This window comes from Hoplias malabaricus, unplaced genomic scaffold (assembly GCF_029633855.1).
Source record: "Hoplias malabaricus isolate fHopMal1 unplaced genomic scaffold, fHopMal1.hap1 scaffold_54, whole genome shotgun sequence".
NCBI classification, from domain to species: Eukaryota; Metazoa; Chordata; class Actinopteri; order Characiformes; family Erythrinidae; genus Hoplias; species Hoplias malabaricus.
In genome coordinates, this window is record NW_027101162.1 from 42,619 (window position 1) to 64,539 (window position 21,921).

Sequence of the window (21,921 nt, forward strand, 5' to 3'; positions counted from 1 at the left end):
GGAGAGCATCCGAGTCTGTCCTAAATGCACTTGTCAGTTTTCAGTCCAACTCTTTAGGCTAGCACCTTTGATAGCTCAGTTGGTAGAGCAGAGGACTGTAATTGTTAATAAGGCGATCCTTAGGTCGCGGGTTCAAATCCGGCTCGAAGAAGACTTCTCTTTTCCCTCGCGCCACTGCCGGATATCATGGCCAGGTGCCTGCCTGCAGATGCGCTGGCATGCCAGAGTGCAATATGCTGAAGGCAGTGACGGATCATTTACACTGTTCCATTCAAATTTCTCAAACATTATCTTGCCTCCCTAAAAGACTTGCAGACTTGAAAGCATAAAGCCACGCTGGTGTGGGTGTGTGGAGGTGGTGAATGAGGCAGCAACGTGTCGTTTAGAAGTTTGGCAAAAAAGGAAGTAGCAGAAGGAGGACGCTTTACATTCCTTTAACCTACACAGCATGTGGGTGGGGGGCTTCCAGAGTCTTGTAGTGGACTTGGTGTGCAAGAAAGCACACGCTTCCCTGACCGGGAGTCGAACCCGGGCCGCGGCGGTGAGAGCGCCGAATCCTAGCCACTAGACCACCAGGGACACCGTTTTCAGCCACGTCTGAAAGGAAGGAGATAGGATTAAGTTCAGGGGCTAGGGCTAGGCTTTTGCCAGATGTACTCGTTCTACAATCATAGGAGAGCATCCGAGTCTGTCCTAAATGCACTTGTCAGTTTTCAGTCCAACTCTTTAGGCTAGCACCTTTGATAGCTCAGTTGGTAGTGCAGAGGACTGTAGTTGTTAATAAGGCGATCCTTAGGTCGCGGGTTCAAATCCGGCTCGAAGAAGACTTTTCTTTTCCCTCGCGCCACTGCGGGATATCATGGCCAGGTGCCTGCCTGCAGATGCGCTGGCATGCCAGAGTGCAATCTGCTGAAGGCAGTGACGGATCATTTACACTGTTCCATTCAAATTTCTCAAACATTATCTTGCCTCCCTAAAAGACTTGCAGACTTGAAAGCATAAAGCCACGCTGGTGTGGGTGTGTGGAGGTGGTGAATGAGGCAGCAACGTGTCGTTTAGAAGTTTGGCAAAAAAGGAAGTAGCAGAAGGAGGACGCTTTACATTCCTTTAACCTACACAGCATGTGGGTGGGGGGCTTCCAGAGTCTTGTAGTGGACTTGGTGTGCAAGAAAGCACACACTTCCCTGACCGGGAATCGAACCCGGGCCGCGGCGGTGAGAGCACCGAATCCTAGCCACTAGACCACCAGGGACACCATTTTCAGCCACGTCTGAAAGGAAGGAGATAGGATTAAGTTCAGGGGCTAGGGCTAGGCTTTTGCCAGATGTACTCGTTCTACAATCATAGGAGAGCATCCGAGTCTGTCCTAAATGCACTTGTCAGTTTTCAGTCCAACTCTTTAGGCTAGCACCTTTGATAGCTCAGTTGGTAGAGCAGAGGACTGTAATTGTTAATAAGGCGATCCTTAGGTCGCGGGTTCAAATCCGGCTCGAAGAAGACTTCTCTTTTCCCTCGCGCCACTGCCGGATATCATGGCCAGGTGCCTGCCTGCAGATGCGCTGGCATGCCAGAGTGCAATATGCTGAAGGCAGTGACGGATCATTTACACTGTTCCATTCAAATTTCTCAAACATTATCTTGCCTCCCTAAAAGACTTGCAGACTTGAAAGCATAAAGCCACGCTGGTGTGGGTGTGTGGAGGTGGTGAATGAGGCAGCAACGTGTCGTTTAGAAGTTTGGCAAAAAAGGAAGTAGCAGAAGGAGGACGCTTTACATTCCTTTAACCTACACAGCATGTGGGTGGGGGGCTTCCAGAGTCTTGTAGTGGACTTGGTGTGCAAGAAAGCACACGCTTCCCTGACCGGGAATTGAACCCGGGCTGCGGCGGTGAGAGCGCCGAATCCTAGCCACTAGACCACCAGGGACACCGTTTTCAGCCACGTCTGAAAGGAAGGAGATAGGATTAAGTTCAGGGGCTAGGGCTAGGCTTTTGCCAGATGTACTCGTTCTACAATCATAGGAGAGCATCCGAGTCTGTCCTGAATGCACTTGTCAGTTTTCAGTCCAACTCTTTAGGCTAGCACCTTTGATAGCTCAGTTGGTAGTGCAGAGGACTGTAGTTGTTAATAAGGCGATCCTTAGGTCGCGGGTTCAAATCCGGCTCGAAGAAGACTTTTCTTTTCCCTCGCGCCACTGCGGGATATCATGGCCAGGTGCCTGCCTGCAGATGCGCTGGCATGCCAGAGTGCAATCTGCTGAAGGCAGTGACGGATCATTTACACTGTTCCATTCAAATTTCTCAAACATTATCTTGCCTCCCTAAAAGACTTGCAGACTTGAAAGCATAAAGCCACGCTGGTGTGGGTGTGTGGAGGTGGTGAATGAGGCAGCAACGTGTCGTTTAGAAGTTTGGCAAAAAAGGAAGTAGCAGAAGGAGGACGCTTTACATTCCTTTAACCTACACAGCATGTGGGTGGGGGGCTTCCAGAGTCTTGTAGTGGACTTGGTGTGCAAGAAAGCACACACTTCCCTGACCGGGAATCGAACCCGGGCCGCGGCGGTGAGAGCACCGAATCCTAGCCACTAGACCACCAGGGACACCATTTTCAGCCACGTCTGAAAGGAAGGAGATAGGATTAAGTTCAGGGGCTAGGGCTAGGCTTTTGCCAGATGTACTCGTTCTACAATCATAGGAGAGCATCCGAGTCTGTCCTAAATGCACTTGTCAGTTTTCAGTCCAACTCTTTAGGCTAGCACCTTTGATAGCTCAGTTGGTAGAGCAGAGGACTGTAGTTGTTAATAAGGCGATCCTTAGGTCGCGGGTTCAAATCCGGCTCGAAGAAGACTTCTCTTTTCCCTCGCGCCACTGCCGGATATCATGGCCAGGTGCCTGCCTGCAGATGCGCTGGCATGCCAGAGTGCAATATGCTGAAGGCAGTGACGGATCATTTACACTGTTCCATTCAAATTTCTCAAACATTATCTTGCCTCCCTAAAAGACTTGCAGACTTGAAAGCATAAAGCCACGCTGGTGTGGGTGTGTGGAGGTGGTGAATGAGGCAGCAACGTGTCGTTTAGAAGTTTGGCAAAAAAGGAAGTAGCAGAAGGAGGACGCTTTACATTCCTTTAACCTACACAGCATGTGGGTGGGGGGCTTCCAGAGTCTTGTAGTGGACTTGGTGTGCAAGAAAGCACACGCTTCCCTGACCGGGAATTGAACCCGGGCTGCGGCGGTGAGAGCGCCGAATCCTAGCCACTAGACCACCAGGGACACCGTTTTCAGCCACGTCTGAAAGGAAGGAGATAGGATTAAGTTCAGGGGCTAGGGCTAGGCTTTTGCCAGATGTACTCGTTCTACAATCATAGGAGAGCATCCGAGTCTGTCCTGAATGCACTTGTCAGTTTTCAGTCCAACTCTTTAGGCTAGCACCTTTGATAGCTCAGTTGGTAGTGCAGAGGACTGTAGTTGTTAATAAGGCGATCCTTAGGTCGCGGGTTCAAATCCGGCTCGAAGAAGACTTTTCTTTTCCCTCGCGCCACTGCGGGATATCATGGCCAGGTGCCTGCCTGCAGATGCGCTGGCATGCCAGAGTGCAATCTGCTGAAGGCAGTGACGGATCATTTACACTGTTCCATTCAAATTTCTCAAACATTATCTTGCCTCCCTAAAAGACTTGCAGACTTGAAAGCATAAAGCCACGCTGGTGTGGGTGTGTGGAGGTGGTGAATGAGGCAGCAACGTGTCGTTTAGAAGTTTGGCAAAAAAGGAAGTAGCAGAAGGAGGACGCTTTACATTCCTTTAACCTACACAGCATGTGGGTGGGGGGCTTCCAGAGTCTTGTAGTGGACTTGGTGTGCAAGAAAGCACACACTTCCCTGACCGGGAATCGAACCCGGGCCGCGGCGGTGAGAGCACCGAATCCTAGCCACTAGACCACCAGGGACACCATTTTCAGCCACGTCTGAAAGGAAGGAGATAGGATTAAGTTCAGGGGCTAGGGCTAGGCTTTTGCCAGATGTACTCGTTCTACAATCATAGGAGAGCATCCGAGTCTGTCCTAAATGCACTTGTCAGTTTTCAGTCCAACTCTTTAGGCTAGCACCTTTGATAGCTCAGTTGGTAGAGCAGAGGACTGTAGTTGTTAATAAGGCGATCCTTAGGTCGCGGGTTCAAATCCGGCTCGAAGAAGACTTCTCTTTTCCCTCGCGCCACTGCCGGATATCATGGCCAGGTGCCTGCCTGCAGATGCGCTGGCATGCCAGAGTGCAATATGCTGAAGGCAGTGACGGATCATTTACACTGTTCCATTCAAATTTCTCAAACATTATCTTGCCTCCCTAAAAGACTTGCAGATTTGAAAGCATAAAGCCACGCTGGTGTGGGTGTGTGGAGGTGGTGAATGAGGCAGCAACGTGTCGTTTAGAAGTTTGGCAAAAAAGGAAGTAGCAGAAGGAGGACGCTTTACATTCCTTTAACCTACACAGCATGTGGGTGGGGGGCTTCCAGAGTCTTGTAGTGGACTTGGTGTGCAAGAAAGCACACGCTTCCCTGACCGGGAATCGAACCCGGGCCGCAGCGGTGAGAGCGCCGAATCCTAGCCACTAGACCACCAGGGACACCGTTTTCAGCCACGTCTGAAAGGAAGGAGATAGGATTAAGTTCAGGGGCTAGGGCTAGGCTTTTGCCAGATGTACTCGTTCTACAATCATAGGAGAGCATCCGAGTCTGTCCTAAATGCACTTGTCAGTTTTCAGTCCAACTCTTTAGGCTAGCACCTTTGATAGCTCAGTTGCTAGTGCAGAGGACTGTAGTTGTTAATAAGGCGATCCTTAGGTCGCGGGTTCAAATCCGGCTCGAAGAAGACTTTTCTTTTCCCTCGCGCCACTGCGGGATATCATGGCCAGGTGCCTGCCTGCAGATGCGCTGGCATGCCAGAGTGCAATCTGCTGAAGGCAGTGACGGATCATTTACACTGTTCCATTCAAATTTCTCAAACATCATCTTGCCTCCCTAAAAGACTTGCAGATTTGAAAGCATAAAGCCACGCTGGTGTGGGTGTGTGGAGGTGGTGAATGAGGCAGCAACGTGTCGTTTAGAAGTTTGGCAAAAAAGGAAGTAGCAGAAGGAGGACGCTTTACATTCCTTTAACCTACACAGCGTGTGGGTGGGGGGCTTCCAGAGTCTTGTAGTGGACTTGGTGTGCAAGAAAGCACACGCTTCCCTGAGCGGGAATCGAACCCGGGCCGCGGCGGTGAGAGCGCCGAATCCTAGCCACTAGACCACCAGGGACACCATTTTCAGCCACGTCTGAAAGGAAGGAGATAGGATTAAGTTCAGGGGCTAGGGCTAGGCTTTTGCCAGATGTACTCGTTCTACAATCATAGGAGAGCATCCGAGTCTGTCCTAAATGCACTTGTCAGTTTTCAGTCCAACTCTTTAGGCTAGCACCTTTGATAGCTCAGTTGGTAGAGCAGAGGACTGTAGTTGTTAATAAGGCGATCCTTAGGTCGCGGGTTCAAATCCGGCTCGAAGAAGACTTTTCTTTTCCCTCGCGCCACTGCGGGATATCATGGCCAGGTGCCTGCCTGCAGATGCGCTGGCATGCCAGAGTGCAATCTGCTGAAGGCAGTGACGGATCATTTACACTGTTCCATTCAAATTTCTCAAACATTATCTTGCCTCCCTAAAAGACTTGCAGACTTGAAAGCATAAAGCCACGCTGGTGTGGGTGTGTGGAGGTGGTGAATGAGGCAGCAACGTGTCGTTTAGAAGTTTGGCAAAAAAGGAAGTAGCAGAAGGAGGACGCTTTACATTCCTTTAACCTACACAGCGTGTGGGTGGGGGGGCTTCCAGAGTCTTGTAGTGGACTTGGTGTGCAAGAAAGCACACGCTTCCCTGAGCGGGAATCGAACCCGGGCCGCGGCGGTGAGAGCGCCGAATCCTAGCAATAGACCACCAGGGACACCGTTTTCAGCCACGTCTGAAAGGAAGGAGATAGGATTAAGTTCAGGGGCTAGGGCTAGGCTTTTGCCAGATGTACTCGTTCTACAATCATAGGAGAGCATCCGAGTCTGTCCTGAATGCACTTGTCAGTTTTCAGTCCAACTCTTTAGGCTAGCACCTTTGATAGCTCAGTTGGTAGTGCAGAGGACTGTAGTTGTTAATAAGGCGATCCTTAGGTCGCGGGTTCAAATCCGGCTCGAAGAAGACTTTTCTTTTCCCTCGCGCCACTGCGGGATATCATGGCCAGGTGCCTGCCTGCAGATGCGCTGGCATGCCAGAGTGCAATCTGCTGAAGGCAGTGACGGATCATTTACACTGTTCCATTCAAATTTCTCAAACATTATCTTGCCTCCCTAAAAGACTTGCAGACTTGAAAGCATAAAGCCACGCTGGTGTGGGTGTGTGGAGGTGGTGAATGAGGCAGCAACGTGTCGTTTAGAAGTTTGGCAAAAAAGGAAGTAGCAGAAGGAGGACGCTTTACATTCCTTTAACCTACACAGCATGTGGGTGGGGGGCTTCCAGAGTCTTGTAGTGGACTTGGTGTGCAAGAAAGCACACACTTCCCTGACCGGGAATCGAACCCGGGCCGCGGCGGTGAGAGCACCGAATCCTAGCCACTAGACCACCAGGGACACCATTTTCAGCCACGTCTGAAAGGAAGGAGATAGGATTAAGTTCAGGGGCTAGGGCTAGGCTTTTGCCAGATGTACTCGTTCTACAATCATAGGAGAGCATCCGAGTCTGTCCTAAATGCACTTGTCAGTTTTCAGTCCAACTCTTTAGGCTAGCACCTTTGATAGCTCAGTTGCTAGTGCAGAGGACTGTAGTTGTTAATAAGGCGATCCTTAGGTCGCGGGTTCAAATCCGGCTCGAAGAAGACTTTTCTTTTCCCTCGCGCCACTGCGGGATATCATGGCCAGGTGCCTGCCTGCAGATGCGCTGGCATGCCAGAGTGCAATCTGCTGAAGGCAGTGACGGATCATTTACACTGTTCCATTCAAATTTCTCAAACATCATCTTGCCTCCCTAAAAGACTTGCAGATTTGAAAGCATAAAGCCACGCTGGTGTGGGTGTGTGGAGGTGGTGAATGAGGCAGCAACGTGTCGTTTAGAAGTTTGGCAAAAAAGGAAGTAGCAGAAGGAGGACGCTTTACATTCCTTTAACCTACACAGCGTGTGGGTGGGGGGCTTCCAGAGTCTTGTAGTGGACTTGGTGTGCAAGAAAGCACACGCTTCCCTGAGCGGGAATCGAACCCGGGCCGCGGCGGTGAGAGCGCCGAATCCTAGCCACTAGACCACCAGGGACACCATTTTCAGCCACGTCTGAAAGGAAGGAGATAGGATTAAGTTCAGGGGCTAGGGCTAGGCTTTTGCCAGATGTACTCGTTCTACAATCATAGGAGAGCATCCGAGTCTGTCCTAAATGCACTTGTCAGTTTTCAGTCCAACTCTTTAGGCTAGCACCTTTGATAGCTCAGTTGGTAGAGCAGAGGACTGTAGTTGTTAATAAGGCGATCCTTAGGTCGCGGGTTCAAATCCGGCTCGAAGAAGACTTCTCTTTTCCCTCGCGCCACTGCCGGATATCATGGCCAGGTGCCTGCCTGCAGATGCGCTGGCATGCCAGAGTGCAATATGCTGAAGGCAGTGACGGATCATTTACACTGTTCCATTCAAATTTCTCAAACATTATCTTGCCTCCCTAAAAGACTTGCAGACTTGAAAGCATAAAGCCACGCTGGTGTGGGTGTGTGGAGGTGGTGAATGAGGCAGCAACGTGTCGTTTAGAAGTTTGGCAAAAAAGGAAGTAGCAGAAGGAGGACGCTTTACATTCCTTTAACCTACACAGCATGTGGGTGGGGGGCTTCCAGAGTCTTGTAGTGGACTTGGTGTGCAAGAAAGCACACGCTTCCCTGACCGGGAATTGAACCCGGGCTGCGGCGGTGAGAGCGCCGAATCCTAGCCACTAGACCACCAGGGACACCGTTTTCAGCCACGTCTGAAAGGAAGGAGATAGGATTAAGTTCAGGGGCTAGGGCTAGGCTTTTGCCAGATGTACTCGTTCTACAATCATAGGAGAGCATCCGAGTCTGTCCTGAATGCACTTGTCAGTTTTCAGTCCAACTCTTTAGGCTAGCACCTTTGATAGCTCAGTTGGTAGTGCAGAGGACTGTAGTTGTTAATAAGGCGATCCTTAGGTCGCGGGTTCAAATCCGGCTCGAAGAAGACTTTTCTTTTCCCTCGCGCCACTGCGGGATATCATGGCCAGGTGCCTGCCTGCAGATGCGCTGGCATGCCAGAGTGCAATCTGCTGAAGGCAGTGACGGATCATTTACACTGTTCCATTCAAATTTCTCAAACATTATCTTGCCTCCCTAAAAGACTTGCAGACTTGAAAGCATAAAGCCACGCTGGTGTGGGTGTGTGGAGGTGGTGAATGAGGCAGCAACGTGTCGTTTAGAAGTTTGGCAAAAAAGGAAGTAGCAGAAGGAGGACGCTTTACATTCCTTTAACCTACACAGCATGTGGGTGGGGGGCTTCCAGAGTCTTGTAGTGGACTTGGTGTGCAAGAAAGCACACACTTCCCTGACCGGGAATCGAACCCGGGCCGCGGCGGTGAGAGCACCGAATCCTAGCCACTAGACCACCAGGGACACCATTTTCAGCCACGTCTGAAAGGAAGGAGATAGGATTAAGTTCAGGGGCTAGGGCTAGGCTTTTGCCAGATGTACTCGTTCTACAATCATAGGAGAGCATCCGAGTCTGTCCTAAATGCACTTGTCAGTTTTCAGTCCAACTCTTTAGGCTAGCACCTTTGATAGCTCAGTTGGTAGAGCAGAGGACTGTAGTTGTTAATAAGGCGATCCTTAGGTCGCGGGTTCAAATCCGGCTCGAAGAAGACTTCTCTTTTCCCTCGCGCCACTGCCGGATATCATGGCCAGGTGCCTGCCTGCAGATGCGCTGGCATGCCAGAGTGCAATATGCTGAAGGCAGTGACGGATCATTTACACTGTTCCATTCAAATTTCTCAAACATTATCTTGCCTCCCTAAAAGACTTGCAGACTTGAAAGCATAAAGCCACGCTGGTGTGGGTGTGTGGAGGTGGTGAATGAGGCAGCAACGTGTCGTTTAGAAGTTTGGCAAAAAAGGAAGTAGCAGAAGGAGGACGCTTTACATTCCTTTAACCTACACAGCATGTGGGTGGGGGGCTTCCAGAGTCTTGTAGTGGACTTGGTGTGCAAGAAAGCACACGCTTCCCTGACCGGGAATTGAACCCGGGCTGCGGCGGTGAGAGCGCCGAATCCTAGCCACTAGACCACCAGGGACACCGTTTTCAGCCACGTCTGAAAGGAAGGAGATAGGATTAAGTTCAGGGGCTAGGGCTAGGCTTTTGCCAGATGTACTCGTTCTACAATCATAGGAGAGCATCCGAGTCTGTCCTGAATGCACTTGTCAGTTTTCAGTCCAACTCTTTAGGCTAGCACCTTTGATAGCTCAGTTGGTAGTGCAGAGGACTGTAGTTGTTAATAAGGCGATCCTTAGGTCGCGGGTTCAAATCCGGCTCGAAGAAGACTTTTCTTTTCCCTCGCGCCACTGCGGGATATCATGGCCAGGTGCCTGCCTGCAGATGCGCTGGCATGCCAGAGTGCAATCTGCTGAAGGCAGTGACGGATCATTTACACTGTTCCATTCAAATTTCTCAAACATTATCTTGCCTCCCTAAAAGACTTGCAGACTTGAAAGCATAAAGCCACGCTGGTGTGGGTGTGTGGAGGTGGTGAATGAGGCAGCAACGTGTCGTTTAGAAGTTTGGCAAAAAAGGAAGTAGCAGAAGGAGGACGCTTTACATTCCTTTAACCTACACAGCATGTGGGTGGGGGGCTTCCAGAGTCTTGTAGTGGACTTGGTGTGCAAGAAAGCACACACTTCCCTGACCGGGAATCGAACCCGGGCCGCGGCGGTGAGAGCACCGAATCCTAGCCACTAGACCACCAGGGACACCATTTTCAGCCACGTCTGAAAGGAAGGAGATAGGATTAAGTTCAGGGGCTAGGGCTAGGCTTTTGCCAGATGTACTCGTTCTACAATCATAGGAGAGCATCCGAGTCTGTCCTAAATGCACTTGTCAGTTTTCAGTCCAACTCTTTAGGCTAGCACCTTTGATAGCTCAGTTGGTAGAGCAGAGGACTGTAGTTGTTAATAAGGCGATCCTTAGGTCGCGGGTTCAAATCCGGCTCGAAGAAGACTTCTCTTTTCCCTCGCGCCACTGCCGGATATCATGGCCAGGTGCCTGCCTGCAGATGCGCTGGCATGCCAGAGTGCAATATGCTGAAGGCAGTGACGGATCATTTACACTGTTCCATTCAAATTTCTCAAACATTATCTTGCCTCCCTAAAAGACTTGCAGATTTGAAAGCATAAAGCCACGCTGGTGTGGGTGTGTGGAGGTGGTGAATGAGGCAGCAACGTGTCGTTTAGAAGTTTGGCAAAAAAGGAAGTAGCAGAAGGAGGACGCTTTACATTCCTTTAACCTACACAGCATGTGGGTGGGGGGCTTCCAGAGTCTTGTAGTGGACTTGGTGTGCAAGAAAGCACACGCTTCCCTGACCGGGAATCGAACCCGGGCCGCAGCGGTGAGAGCGCCGAATCCTAGCCACTAGACCACCAGGGACACCGTTTTCAGCCACGTCTGAAAGGAAGGAGATAGGATTAAGTTCAGGGGCTAGGGCTAGGCTTTTGCCAGATGTACTCGTTCTACAATCATAGGAGAGCATCCGAGTCTGTCCTAAATGCACTTGTCAGTTTTCAGTCCAACTCTTTAGGCTAGCACCTTTGATAGCTCAGTTGCTAGTGCAGAGGACTGTAGTTGTTAATAAGGCGATCCTTAGGTCGCGGGTTCAAATCCGGCTCGAAGAAGACTTTTCTTTTCCCTCGCGCCACTGCGGGATATCATGGCCAGGTGCCTGCCTGCAGATGCGCTGGCATGCCAGAGTGCAATCTGCTGAAGGCAGTGACGGATCATTTACACTGTTCCATTCAAATTTCTCAAACATCATCTTGCCTCCCTAAAAGACTTGCAGATTTGAAAGCATAAAGCCACGCTGGTGTGGGTGTGTGGAGGTGGTGAATGAGGCAGCAACGTGTCGTTTAGAAGTTTGGCAAAAAAGGAAGTAGCAGAAGGAGGACGCTTTACATTCCTTTAACCTACACAGCGTGTGGGTGGGGGGCTTCCAGAGTCTTGTAGTGGACTTGGTGTGCAAGAAAGCACACGCTTCCCTGAGCGGGAATCGAACCCGGGCCGCGGCGGTGAGAGCGCCGAATCCTAGCCACTAGACCACCAGGGACACCATTTTCAGCCACGTCTGAAAGGAAGGAGATAGGATTAAGTTCAGGGGCTAGGGCTAGGCTTTTGCCAGATGTACTCGTTCTACAATCATAGGAGAGCATCCGAGTCTGTCCTAAATGCACTTGTCAGTTTTCAGTCCAACTCTTTAGGCTAGCACCTTTGATAGCTCAGTTGGTAGAGCAGAGGACTGTAGTTGTTAATAAGGCGATCCTTAGGTCGCGGGTTCAAATCCGGCTCGAAGAAGACTTTTCTTTTCCCTCGCGCCACTGCGGGATATCATGGCCAGGTGCCTGCCTGCAGATGCGCTGGCATGCCAGAGTGCAATCTGCTGAAGGCAGTGACGGATCATTTACACTGTTCCATTCAAATTTCTCAAACATTATCTTGCCTCCCTAAAAGACTTGCAGACTTGAAAGCATAAAGCCACGCTGGTGTGGGTGTGTGGAGGTGGTGAATGAGGCAGCAACGTGTCGTTTAGAAGTTTGGCAAAAAAGGAAGTAGCAGAAGGAGGACGCTTTACATTCCTTTAACCTACACAGCGTGTGGGTGGGGGGGCTTCCAGAGTCTTGTAGTGGACTTGGTGTGCAAGAAAGCACACGCTTCCCTGAGCGGGAATCGAACCCGGGCCGCGGCGGTGAGAGCGCCGAATCCTAGCAATAGACCACCAGGGACACCGTTTTCAGCCACGTCTGAAAGGAAGGAGATAGGATTAAGTTCAGGGGCTAGGGCTAGGCTTTTGCCAGATGTACTCGTTCTACAATCATAGGAGAGCATCCGAGTCTGTCCTGAATGCACTTGTCAGTTTTCAGTCCAACTCTTTAGGCTAGCACCTTTGATAGCTCAGTTGGTAGTGCAGAGGACTGTAGTTGTTAATAAGGCGATCCTTAGGTCGCGGGTTCAAATCCGGCTCGAAGAAGACTTTTCTTTTCCCTCGCGCCACTGCGGGATATCATGGCCAGGTGCCTGCCTGCAGATGCGCTGGCATGCCAGAGTGCAATCTGCTGAAGGCAGTGACGGATCATTTACACTGTTCCATTCAAATTTCTCAAACATTATCTTGCCTCCCTAAAAGACTTGCAGACTTGAAAGCATAAAGCCACGCTGGTGTGGGTGTGTGGAGGTGGTGAATGAGGCAGCAACGTGTCGTTTAGAAGTTTGGCAAAAAAGGAAGTAGCAGAAGGAGGACGCTTTACATTCCTTTAACCTACACAGCATGTGGGTGGGGGGCTTCCAGAGTCTTGTAGTGGACTTGGTGTGCAAGAAAGCACACACTTCCCTGACCGGGAATCGAACCCGGGCCGCGGCGGTGAGAGCACCGAATCCTAGCCACTAGACCACCAGGGACACCATTTTCAGCCACGTCTGAAAGGAAGGAGATAGGATTAAGTTCAGGGGCTAGGGCTAGGCTTTTGCCAGATGTACTCGTTCTACAATCATAGGAGAGCATCCGAGTCTGTCCTAAATGCACTTGTCAGTTTTCAGTCCAACTCTTTAGGCTAGCACCTTTGATAGCTCAGTTGCTAGTGCAGAGGACTGTAGTTGTTAATAAGGCGATCCTTAGGTCGCGGGTTCAAATCCGGCTCGAAGAAGACTTTTCTTTTCCCTCGCGCCACTGCGGGATATCATGGCCAGGTGCCTGCCTGCAGATGCGCTGGCATGCCAGAGTGCAATCTGCTGAAGGCAGTGACGGATCATTTACACTGTTCCATTCAAATTTCTCAAACATCATCTTGCCTCCCTAAAAGACTTGCAGATTTGAAAGCATAAAGCCACGCTGGTGTGGGTGTGTGGAGGTGGTGAATGAGGCAGCAACGTGTCGTTTAGAAGTTTGGCAAAAAAGGAAGTAGCAGAAGGAGGACGCTTTACATTCCTTTAACCTACACAGCGTGTGGGTGGGGGGCTTCCAGAGTCTTGTAGTGGACTTGGTGTGCAAGAAAGCACACGCTTCCCTGAGCGGGAATCGAACCCGGGCCGCGGCGGTGAGAGCGCCGAATCCTAGCCACTAGACCACCAGGGACACCATTTTCAGCCACGTCTGAAAGGAAGGAGATAGGATTAAGTTCAGGGGCTAGGGCTAGGCTTTTGCCAGATGTACTCGTTCTACAATCATAGGAGAGCATCCGAGTCTGTCCTAAATGCACTTGTCAGTTTTCAGTCCAACTCTTTAGGCTAGCACCTTTGATAGCTCAGTTGGTAGAGCAGAGGACTGTAGTTGTTAATAAGGCGATCCTTAGGTCGCGGGTTCAAATCCGGCTCGAAGAAGACTTTTCTTTTCCCTCGCGCCACTGCGGGATATCATGGCCAGGTGCCTGCCTGCAGATGCGCTGGCATGCCAGAGTGCAATCTGCTGAAGGCAGTGACGGATCATTTACACTGTTCCATTCAAATTTCTCAAACATTATCTTGCCTCCCTAAAAGACTTGCAGACTTGAAAGCATAAAGCCACGCTGGTGTGGGTGTGTGGAGGTGGTGAATGAGGCAGCAACGTGTCGTTTAGAAGTTTGGCAAAAAAGGAAGTAGCAGAAGGAGGACGCTTTACATTCCTTTAACCTACACAGCATGTGGGTGGGGGGCTTCCAGAGTCTTGTAGTGGACTTGGTGTGCAAGAAAGCACACGCTTCCCTGACCGGGAATCGAACCCGGGCCGCGGCGGTGAGAGCGCCGAATCCTAGCCACTAGACCACCAGGGACACCGTTTTCAGCCACGTCTGAAAGGAAGGAGATAGGATTAAGTTCAGGGGCTAGGGCTAGGCTTTTGCCAGATGTACTCGTTCTACAATCATAGGAGAGCATCCGAGTCTGTCCTGAATGCACTTGTCAGTTTTCAGTCCAACTCTTTAGGCTAGCACCTTTGATAGCTCAGTTGGTAGTGCAGAGGACTGTAGTTGTTAATAAGGCGATCCTTAGGTCGCGGGTTCAAATCCGGCTCGAAGAAGACTTTTCTTTTCCCTCGCGCCACTGCGGGATATCATGGCCAGGTGCCTGCCTGCAGATGCGCTGGCATGCCAGAGTGCAATCTGCTGAAGGCAGTGACGGATCATTTACACTGTTCCATTCAAATTTCTCAAACATTATCTTGCCTCCCTAAAAGACTTGCAGACTTGAAAGCATAAAGCCACGCTGGTGTGGGTGTGTGGAGGTGGTGAATGAGGCAGCAACGTGTCGTTTAGAAGTTTGGCAAAAAAGGAAGTAGCAGAAGGAGGACGCTTTACATTCCTTTAACCTACACAGCATGTGGGTGGGGGGCTTCCAGAGTCTTGTAGTGGACTTGGTGTGCAAGAAAGCACACACTTCCCTGACCGGGAATCGAACCCGGGCCGCGGCGGTGAGAGCACCGAATCCTAGCCACTAGACCACCAGGGACACCATTTTCAGCCACGTCTGAAAGGAAGGAGATAGGATTAAGTTCAGGGGCTAGGGCTAGGCTTTTGCCAGATGTACTCGTTCTACAATCATAGGAGAGCATCCGAGTCTGTCCTAAATGCACTTGTCAGTTTTCAGTCCAACTCTTTAGGCTAGCACCTTTGATAGCTCAGTTGGTAGAGCAGAGGACTGTAGTTGTTAATAAGGCGATCCTTAGGTCGCGGGTTCAAATCCGGCTCGAAGAAGACTTCTCTTTTCCCTCGCGCCACTGCCGGATATCATGGCCAGGTGCCTGCCTGCAGATGCGCTGGCATGCCAGAGTGCAATATGCTGAAGGCAGTGACGGATCATTTACACTGTTCCATTCAAATTTCTCAAACATTATCTTGCCTCCCTAAAAGACTTGCAGATTTGAAAGCATAAAGCCACGCTGGTGTGGGTGTGTGGAGGTGGTGAATGAGGCAGCAACGTGTCGTTTAGAAGTTTGGCAAAAAAGGAAGTAGCAGAAGGAGGACGCTTTACATTCCTTTAACCTACACAGCATGTGGGTGGGGGGCTTCCAGAGTCTTGTAGTGGACTTGGTGTGCAAGAAAGCACACGCTTCCCTGACCGGGAATCGAACCCGGGCCGCGGCGGTGAGAGCGCCGAATCCTAGCCACTAGACCACCAGGGACACCGTTTTCAGCCACGTCTGAAAGGAAGGAGATAGGATTAAGTTCAGGGGCTAGGGCTAGGCTTTTGCCAGATGTACTCGTTCTACAATCATAGGAGAGCATCCGAGTCTGTCCTAAATGCACTTGTCAGTTTTCAGTCCAACTCTTTAGGCTAGCACCTTTGATAGCTCAGTTGCTAGTGCAGAGGACTGTAGTTGTTAATAAGGCGATCCTTAGGTCGCGGGTTCAAATCCGGCTCGAAGAAGACTTTTCTTTTCCCTCGCGCCACTGCGGGATATCATGGCCAGGTGCCTGCCTGCAGATGCGCTGGCATGCCAGAGTGCAATCTGCTGAAGGCAGTGACGGATCATTTACACTGTTCCATTCAAATTTCTCAAACATCATCTTGCCTCCCTAAAAGACTTGCAGATTTGAAAGCATAAAGCCACGCTGGTGTGGGTGTGTGGAGGTGGTGAATGAGGCAGCAACGTGTCGTTTAGAAGTTTGGCAAAAAAGGAAGTAGCAGAAGGAGGACGCTTTACATTCCTTTAACCTACACAGCGTGTGGGTGGGGGGCTTCCAGAGTCTTGTAGTGGACTTGGTGTGCAAGAAAGCACACGCTTCCCTGAGCGGGAATCGAACCCGGGCCGCGGCGGTGAGAGCGCCGAATCCTAGCCACTAGACCACCAGGGACACCATTTTCAGCCACGTCTGAAAGGAAGGAGATAGGATTAAGTTCAGGGGCTAGGGCTAGGCTTTTGCCAGATGTACTCGTTCTACAATCATAGGAGAGCATCCGAGTCTGTCCTAAATGCACTTGTCAGTTTTCAGTCCAACTCTTTAGGCTAGCACCTTTGATAGCTCAGTTGGTAGAGCAGAGGACTGTAGTTGTTAATAAGGCGATCCTTAGGTCGCGGGTTCAAATCCGGCTCGAAGAAGACTTTTCTTTTCCCTCGCGCCACTGCGGAATATCATGGCCAGGTGCCTGCCTGCAGATGCGCTGGCATGCATGCCAGAGTGCAATCTGCTGAAGGCAGTGACGGATCATTTACACTGTTCCATTCAAATTTCTCAAACATTATCTTGCCTCCCTAAAAGACTTGCAGACTTGAAAGCATAAAGCCACGCTGGTGTGGGTGTGTGGAGGTGGTGAATGAGGCAGCAACGTGTCGTTTAGAAGTTTGGCAAAAAAGGAAGTAGCAGAAGGAGGACGCTTTACATTCCTTTAACCTACACAGCGTGTGGGTGGGGGGGCTTCCAGAGTCTTGTAGTGGACTTGGTGTGCAAGAAAGCACACGCTTCCCTGAGCGGGAATCGAACCCGGGCCGCGGCGGTGAGAGCGCCGAATCCTAGCCACTAGACCACCAGGGACACCGTTTTCAGCCACGTCTGAAAGGAAGGAGATAGGATTAAGTTCAGGGGCTAGGGCTAGGCTTTTGCCAGATGTACTCGTTCTACAATCATAGGAGAGCATCCGAGTCTGTCCTGATGCACTTGTCAGTTTTCAGTCCAACTCTTTAGGCTAGCACCTTTGATAGCTCAGTTGCTAGTGCAGAGGACTGTAGTTGTTAATAAGGCGATCCTTAGGTCGCGGGTTCAAATCGGCTCGAAGAAGACTTTTCTTTTCCCTCGCGCCACTGCGGGATATCATGGCCAGGTGCCTGCCTGCAGATGCGCTGGCATGCCAGAGTGCAATCTGCTGAAGGCAGTGACGATCATTTACACTGTTCCATTCAAATTTCTCAAACATTATCTTGCCTCCCTAAAAGACTTGCAGACTTGAAAGCATAAAGCCACGCTGTGGTGGGTGTGTGGAGGTTGTGAATGAGGCAGCAACGTGTCGTTTAGAAGTTGGCAAAAAAGGAAGTAGCAGAAGGAGGACGCTTTACATTCCTTTAACCTACACAGCATGTGGGTGGGGGGCTTCCAGAGTCTTGTAGTGGACTTGGTGTGCAAGAAAGCACACACTTCCTGACCGGGAATCGAACCCGGGGGCCGCGGCGGTGAGAGCACCGAATCCTAGCCACTAGACCACCAGGGACACCATTTCAGCCACGTCTGAAAGGAAGGAGATAGGATTAAGTTCAGGGGCTAGGGCTAGGCTTTTGCCAGATGTACTCGTTCTACAATCATAGGAGAGCATCCGAGTCTGTCCTAAATGCACTTGTTCAGTTTTCAGTCCAACTCTTTAGGCTAGCACCTTTGATAGCTCAGTTGCTAGTGCAGAGGACTGTAGTTGTTAATAAGGCGATCCTTAGGTCGCGGGTTCAAATCCGGCTCGAAGAAGACTTTTCTTTTCCTCGCGCCACTGCGGGATATCATGGCCAGGTGCCTGCCTGCAGATGCGCTGGCATGCCAGAGTGCAATCTGCTGAAGGCAGTGACGGATCATTTACACTGTTCCATTCAAATTTCTCAAACATCATCTTGCCTCCCTAAAAGACTTGCAGATTTGAAGCATAAAGCCACGCTGGTGTGGTGTGTGGAGGTGGTGAATGAGGCAGCAACGTGTCGTTTAGAAGTTTGGCAAAAAAGGAAGTAGCAGAAGGAGGACGCTTTACATTCCTTTAACCTACACAGCGTGTGGGTGGGGGCTTCCAGAGTCTTGTAGTGGACTTGGTGTGCAAGAAAGCACACGCTTCCCTGAGCGGGAATCGAACCCGGGCCGCGGCGGTGAGAGCGCCGAATCCTAGCCACTAGACCACCAGGGACACCATTTTCAGCCACGTCTGAAAGGAAGGAGATAGGATTAAGTTCAGGGGCTAGGGCTAGGCTTTTGCCAGATGTACTCGTTCTACAATCATAGGAGAGCATCCGAGTCTGTCCTAAATGCACTTGTCAGTTTTCAGTCCAACTCTTTAGGCTAGCACCTTTGATAGCTCAGTTGGTAGAGCAGAGGACTGTAGTTGTTAATAAGGCGATCCTTAGGTCGCGGGTTCAAATCCGGCTCGAAGAAGACTTTTCTTTTCCCTCGCGCACTGCGGGATATCATGGCCAGGTGCCTGCCTGCAGATGCGCTGGCATGCCAGAGTGCAATCTGCTGAAGGCAGTGACGGATCATTTACACTGTTCCATTCAAATTTCTCAAACATTATCTTGCCTCCCTAAAAGACTTGCAGACTTGAAAGCATAAAGCCACGCTGGTGTGGGTGTGTGGAGGTGGTGAATGAGGCAGCAACGTGTCGTTTAGAAGTTTGGCAAAAAAGGAAGTAGCAGAAGGAGGACGCTTTACATTCCTTTAACCTACACAGCGTGTGGGTGGGGGGGGCTTCCAGAGTCTTGTAGTGGACTTGGTGTGCAAAGAAAGCACACGCTTCCCTGAGCGGGAATCGAACCCGGGCCGCGGCGGTGAGAGCGCCGAATCCTAGCCACTAGACCACCAGGGACACCGTTTTCAGCACGTCTGAAAGGAAGGAGATAGGATTAAGTTCAGGGGCTAGGGCTAGGCTTTTGCCAGATGTACTCGTTCTACAATCATAGGAGAGCTTCCGAGTCTGTCCTGAATGCACTTGTCAGTTTTCAGTCCAACTCTTTAGGCTAGCACCTTTAATAGCTCAGTTGGTAGTGCAGAGGACTGTAGTTGTTAATAAGGCGATCCTTAGGTCGCGGGTTCAAATCCGGCTCGAAGAAGACTTTTCTTTTCCCTCGCGCCACTGCGGGATATCATGGCCAGGTGCCTGCCTGCAGATGCGCTGGCATGCCAGAGTGCAATCTGCTGAAGGCAGTGACGGATCATTTACACTGTTCCATTCAAATTTCTCAAACATTATCTTGCCTCCCTAAAAGACTTGCAGACTTGAAAGCATAAAGCCACGCTGGTGTGGGGTGTTGGAGGTGGTGAATGAGGCAGCAACGTGTCGTTTAGAAGTTTGGCAAAAAGGAAGTAGCAGAAGGAGGACGCTTTACATTCCTTTAACCTACACAGCATGTGGGTGGGGGGGCTTCCAGAGTCTTGTAGTGGACTTGGTGTGCAAGAAAGCACACACTTCCCTGACCGGGAATCGAACCCGGGCCGCGGCGGTGAGAGCACCGAATCCTAGCCACTAGACCACCAGGGACACCATTTTCAGCCACGTCTGAAAGGAAGGAGATAGGATTAAGTTCAGGGGCTAGGGCTAGGCTTTTGCCAGATGTACTCGTTCTACAATCATAGGAGAGCATCCGAGTCTGTCCTAAATGCACTTGTCAGTTTCAGTCCAACTCTTTAGGCTAGCACCTTTGATAGCTCAGTTGGTAGAGCAGAGGACTGTAGTTGTTAATAAGGCGATCCTTAGGTCGCGGGTTCAAATCCGGCTCGAAGAAGACTTCTCTTTTCCCTCGCGCCACTGCCGGATATCATGGCCAGGTGCCTGCCTTGCAGATGCGCTGGCATGCCAGAGTGCAATATGCTGAAGGCAGTGACGGATCATTTACACTGTTCCATTCAAATTTCTCAAACATTATCTTGCCTCCCTAAAAGACTTGCAGATTTGAAAGCATAAAGCCACGCTGGTGTGGGTGTGTGGAGGTGGTGAATGAGGCAGCAACGTGTCGTTTAGAAGTTTGGCAAAAAAGGAAGTAGCAGAAGGAGGACGCTTTACATTCCTTTAACCTACACAGCATGTGGGTGGGGGCTTCCAGAGTCTTGTAGTGGACTTGGTGTGCAAGAAGAAGCACACGCTTCCCTGACCGGGAATCGAACCCGGGCCGCGGCGGTGAGAGCGCCGAATCCTAGCCACTAGACCACCAGGGACACCGTTTTCAGCCACGTCTGAAAGGAAGGAGATAGGATTAAGTTCAGGGGCTAGGGCTAGGCTTTTGCCAGATGTACTCGTTCTACAATCATAGGAGAGCATCCGAGTCTGTCCTAAATGCACTTGTCAGTTTTCAGTCCAACTCTTTAGGCTAGCACCTTTGATAGCTCAGTTGCTAGTGCAGAGGGACTGTAGTTGTTAATAAGGCGATCCTTAGGTCGCGGGTTCAAATCCGGCTCGAAGAAGACTTTTCTTTTCCCTCGCGCCACTGCGGGATATCATGGCCAGGTGCCTGCCTGCAGATGCGCTGGCATGCCAGAGTGCAATCTGCTGAAGGCAGTGACGGATCATTTACACTGTTCCATTCAAATTCTCAAACATCATCTTGCCTCCCTAAAAGACTTGCAGATTTGAAAGCATAAAGCCACGCTGGTGTGGGTGTGTGGAGGTGGTGAATGAGGCAGCAACGTGTCGTTTAGAAGTTTGGCAAAAAAGGAAGTAGCAGAAGGAGGACGCTTTACATTCCTTTAACCTACACAGCGTGTGGGTGGGGGGCTTCCAGAGTCTTGTAGTGGACTTGGTGTGCAAGAAAGCACACGCTTCCCTGAGCGGGAATCGAACCCGGGCCACGGCGGTGAGAGCGCCGAATCCTAGCCACTAGACCACCAGGGACACCATTTTCAGCCACGTCTGAAAGGAAGGAGATAGGATTAAGTTCAGGGCTAGGGCTAGGCTTTTGCCAGATGTACTCGTTCTACAATCATAGGAGAGCATCCGAGATCTGTCCTAAATGCACTTGTCAGTTTTCAGTCCAACTCTTTAGGCTAGCACCTTTGATAGCTCAGTGGTAGAGCAGAGGACTGTAGTTGTTAATAAGGCTATCCTTAGTGCGCGGGTTCAAATCCGGCTCGAAGAAGACTTTTCTTTTCCCTCGCGCCACTGCGGGATATCATGGCCAGGTGCCTGCCTGCAGATGCGCTGGCATGCCAGAGTGCAATCTGCTGAAGGCAGTGACGGATCATTTACACTGTTCCATTCAAATTTCTCAAACATTATCTTGCCTCCCTAAAAGACTTGCAGACTTGAAAGCATAAAGCCACGCTGGTGTGGGTGTGGAGGTGGTGAATGAGGCAGCAACGTGTCGTTTAGAAGTTTGGCAAAAAAGGAAGTAGCAGAAGGAGGACGCTTTACATTCCTTTAACCTACACAGCGTGTGGGTGGGGGGGCTTCCAGAGTCTTGTAGTGGACTTGGTGTGCAAGAAAGCACACGCTTCCCTGAGCGGGAATCGAACCGGGCCGCGGCGGTGAGAGCGCCAAATCCTAGCCACTAGACCACCAGGGACACCGTTTTCAGCCACGTCTGAAAGGAAGGAGATAGGATTAAGTTCAGGGGCTAGGGCTAGGCTTTTGCCAGATGTACTCGTTCTACAATCATAGGAGAGCATCCGAGTCTGTCCTGAATGCACTTGTCAGTTTTCAGTCCAACTCTTTAGGCTAGCACCTTTGATAGCTCAGTTGGTAGTGCAGAGGACTGTAGTTGTAATAAGGCGATCCTTAGGTCGCGGGTTCAAATCCGGCTCGAAGAAGACTTTTCTTTTCCCTCGCGCCACTGCGGGATATCATGGCCAGGTGCCTGCCTGCAGATGCGCTGGCATGCCAGAGTGCATCTGCTGAAGGCAGTGACGGATCATTTACACTGTTCCATTCAAATTTCTCAAACATTATCTTGCCTCCCTAAAAGACTTGCAGACTTGAAAGCATAAAGCCACGCTGGTGTGGGTGTGTGGAGGTGGTGAATGAGGCAGCAACGTGTCGTTTAGAAGT

General features: G+C 50.6%; 12 non-coding genes across 12 annotated transcripts; all 12 read right to left on the bottom strand.

The window, feature by feature from the left end:
- Nucleotides 1–1,180: 1,180 nt before the first annotated feature.
- Nucleotides 1,181–1,252, bottom strand: trnae-cuc (transfer RNA glutamic acid (anticodon CUC)). Its single transcript has one exon. It is a non-coding gene; the product is annotated as a tRNA-Glu (tRNA).
- A 1,274-nt stretch (nt 1,253–2,526) lies between these two features.
- On the bottom strand, nt 2,527–2,598 carry trnae-cuc (transfer RNA glutamic acid (anticodon CUC)). Its single transcript has one exon. It is a non-coding gene; the product is annotated as a tRNA-Glu (tRNA).
- Nucleotides 2,599–3,872: 1,274 nt separating this feature from the next.
- Nucleotides 3,873–3,944, bottom strand: trnae-cuc (transfer RNA glutamic acid (anticodon CUC)). Its single transcript has one exon. It is a non-coding gene; the product is annotated as a tRNA-Glu (tRNA).
- A 2,620-nt stretch (nt 3,945–6,564) lies between these two features.
- On the bottom strand, nt 6,565–6,636 carry trnae-cuc (transfer RNA glutamic acid (anticodon CUC)). The gene has a single exon. It is a non-coding gene; the product is annotated as a tRNA-Glu (tRNA).
- A 1,947-nt stretch (nt 6,637–8,583) lies between these two features.
- trnae-cuc (transfer RNA glutamic acid (anticodon CUC)) lies at nt 8,584–8,655 on the bottom strand. Its single transcript has one exon. It is a non-coding gene; the product is annotated as a tRNA-Glu (tRNA).
- A 1,274-nt stretch (nt 8,656–9,929) lies between these two features.
- Nucleotides 9,930–10,001, bottom strand: trnae-cuc (transfer RNA glutamic acid (anticodon CUC)). Its single transcript has one exon. It is a non-coding gene; the product is annotated as a tRNA-Glu (tRNA).
- A 2,620-nt stretch (nt 10,002–12,621) lies between these two features.
- On the bottom strand, nt 12,622–12,693 carry trnae-cuc (transfer RNA glutamic acid (anticodon CUC)). Its single transcript has one exon. It is a non-coding gene; the product is annotated as a tRNA-Glu (tRNA).
- A 1,274-nt stretch (nt 12,694–13,967) lies between these two features.
- On the bottom strand, nt 13,968–14,039 carry trnae-cuc (transfer RNA glutamic acid (anticodon CUC)). Its single transcript has one exon. It is a non-coding gene; the product is annotated as a tRNA-Glu (tRNA).
- A 601-nt stretch (nt 14,040–14,640) lies between these two features.
- On the bottom strand, nt 14,641–14,712 carry trnae-cuc (transfer RNA glutamic acid (anticodon CUC)). Its single transcript has one exon. It is a non-coding gene; the product is annotated as a tRNA-Glu (tRNA).
- Nucleotides 14,713–15,313: 601 nt separating this feature from the next.
- On the bottom strand, nt 15,314–15,385 carry trnae-cuc (transfer RNA glutamic acid (anticodon CUC)). Its single transcript has one exon. It is a non-coding gene; the product is annotated as a tRNA-Glu (tRNA).
- A 3,965-nt stretch (nt 15,386–19,350) lies between these two features.
- Nucleotides 19,351–19,422, bottom strand: trnae-cuc (transfer RNA glutamic acid (anticodon CUC)). The gene has a single exon. It is a non-coding gene; the product is annotated as a tRNA-Glu (tRNA).
- Nucleotides 19,423–20,024: 602 nt separating this feature from the next.
- Nucleotides 20,025–20,096, bottom strand: trnae-cuc (transfer RNA glutamic acid (anticodon CUC)). The gene has a single exon. It is a non-coding gene; the product is annotated as a tRNA-Glu (tRNA).
- Between the last annotated feature and the right edge of the window lie 1,825 nt (nt 20,097–21,921).